Here is a 2,869-nt window from a genome sequence, read left to right on the forward strand (position 1 = left end):
GGCTGACACATCAAAGTGTTGTCCCAGGTGAGCTTGGAAGCCTCATTAACCAACAGGGCTGTGGCTGCTACTGCCTGCAGGCAGCTTGGCCATCCCAGGGCCACTGAGTCCAGTTGTTTTGAAAATTAAGCCACTGGTCTCTGATCCGGTCCCAGCTTTTGGGTCAGGACTCCTAGTGCTATCTCTGACCTCTCGTGAACAAATAGGGTAAAGGGCTTGTCCAAACTTGGAAGCCCCAGTGTTACTCAATTCAGTCTTTAGAGTCTCAAAAGCCCGCTGAGGGTCCTTATTCCATCGAAGGAGTTCCCTTTCTCCTCGTTTTAGAGCCTCATATAGGGGTCTTGCTATAAGGCCATAACTTGGAATCCAGATACGACAGAACCCAGCCATCCCGAGAAAGCCTTGGAGTTGCCTCTTTGTGGTTGGAGATGGTAATGCACTAATTGCTGTTTTTTGATCTATGGCTAGGGCTCATGCCCCTGGGGTCAAAACAAATCCTAAATATTGAACCCGTTGCTGTGAGATCTGAGCCTTGGTTGGAGAGACTTTATGTACCTTTCTTGCCAGAAAATTTAGGACCCTAGTAGTATTTTGATCTGAATCTTGTTTGGTCTCACTATTTATCAATAAATCATCAACACCCTTCTCAAGGCTCAGTTCCCTTGCTAATGCATTTTCAAAACGATGGGGGCTGCCCTGAAAACCCTGCGGAAGCACTGTCCATGTATATTGGTTAGCCCACAGGGTGTCAGGGACTCTCTATTCAAAGGCAAAAACATATTGAGAGTCTGGATGTAGGCGAATATAGAAAAATGCATCCTTGAGGTTTAAAACAGAAAAATACTGAGCGCTCCCCGGCACTTGGGTGAGACGGGTCTATGGATTTGGCACCAATGGGTGAATAGGGATGACTGCCTCATTCACTGCTCGTAAGTCTTGCACAAACTGATACTCCCCGTTAGGCTTCTGAACAGGGAGGATAGGGGTGTTGCAAGGGGATTGGCAGGGCCTAATGAGTCCGTGTTTTAGGAATTTGCTGAGCAGCGGGTGGATTCCCCTCAGGGCCTCAGGCTTTCAAGGATATTGTCTCTTCCAGGGGTATTTTTTCCCAGGCCTTAACCTTATTTTTATTGGGGGAACACATTTTGCCTGAGGTATCCCAAACTGTAGGATCTACTTATTCTCTAATTTCTTTCCTTTTTTTTTTTAACATCTTTATTGGAGTATAATTGCTTTACAATGGTGTGTTAGTTTCTACTGTATAACAAAGTGAATCAGCTATACATATACATATATCCCCATATCCCCTCCCTCTTGCATCTCCCTCCCACCCTCCCTATCCCACCTCTAGGTGGTCACAAAGCACCGAGCTGATCTCCCTGTGCTATGCGACTGCTTCCCACTAGCTATCTTTTTTACATTTGGTAGCGTATATATGTCCATGCCACTCTAATTTCTTGGTGGATGTCTTGGGGAGTATTTTGATGCCCAAGAGGTAGGTCATTTGGGGCTACTAATAGATGCATTCTCTGTTTGAATTCTTTACCTCCTTGGACTTCACCGTGTCCTAAGAATATACTAGCTCCTAACTTATTTAGCAAGTCTCTCCTGAGGAGAGGGCCAGGGCATTCTGGCATATACAAAAATGAGTGAGCAATAATAATGGACCCAATTCCGCAGGCAAGGGGAAACATAAATCGCCTTACCTTTGGCTGTCCATCAACTCCCGTCACCGTACAGTCACGCCTGGAGAGGGGGCCGGCTGGCCAAGTCAGAACAGAGCAGGTGGCCCCAGTGTCTACAAGCAATTCAGTTCCCCTGCCTGCCATGTCAAGGGTGACCCGAGGCTCCGCTGGAGTGATGAGGATGGATTGAGTGGGACCTGGAGCCCAGCAGGCGCTTGGGCCCTGTCAGTCGGTGTGCAGGAATCTATCATCCAAGAGATTTGCAAGGAAATGGGGCCGGTCGGGGTCGCCCCTCGGGCATCCCACAGGACAGTGCTCAGGACGTTCCCTCTTCCAGTACCCCCCTTTCTGACAAAGGCACACTGGTTTGGGCCCAGGCGGCTTCTTAGTGGTCTGTCCAGCCTTCTTGGCCCTCCAGGGTCTCCTCGACGTGGTGGGTGGATCAGAGCAGCCAAAAACTGCCTTTTGTTTATTAGCCTCTCATCCTTATTGGCCTTCTCCATTAAGTCTCCATTGTTATAGACCTTGAAGGCTTCCTCTACCAAGTTTGACAGTGGGGTTTGGGGCCCAGCCTCAAGCTTTTGTAATTTTCTCCAGATATTAGGAGTAGGCTGGGTGATAAAATGCACGGCCAATAGTGTCCTCCCTTCTGCAGACTCAGGGTCTGTATTGGTGGACTTCATGAATGCTTCTGTCACCCGGCTCAGGAAGACTGCTGGGTTCTCATCTTTTTCCTGTGTAACCTCTTGGACCTTATCATCATTTACAGGCTTCACCATACACTTTTCATTCCTTCTGATAGACAAGTAATATAATGTCTCATCCTAGCCTGGCCTACACGATCTTCACAGCCCCAGTGTGGGTCATGATCTGGGATTGCGTCCCCACCCACCTGATAAATTTGGTGGCATGGACTGGTGGCCAGTAAGCCACCTGCGCGTTCCCTGGCCTTTCTCAGTATATGCTCCTTGTCATCTGGGGTGCAACAGTGGGCCAGAATAACCATGATGGCCTGCCAGGTGAGAGATCACTTAAAGGTACAGAAACTCACACAAGCTGTTGTCAAAAGCAGCGTTCCAGGACAACTCTGTTCTTTTATGAGAGAGAAACCAAATCCAGTCTTGCATCAGCCTACTCTTAATAAAATCCATTTACCTAATTAAATTTAACCCAACCTTAGAAAA

Source organism: Lagenorhynchus albirostris, chromosome 2, assembly GCF_949774975.1.
Source record: "Lagenorhynchus albirostris chromosome 2, mLagAlb1.1, whole genome shotgun sequence".
In the NCBI taxonomy this organism is placed as follows: Eukaryota; Metazoa; Chordata; class Mammalia; order Artiodactyla; family Delphinidae; genus Lagenorhynchus; species Lagenorhynchus albirostris.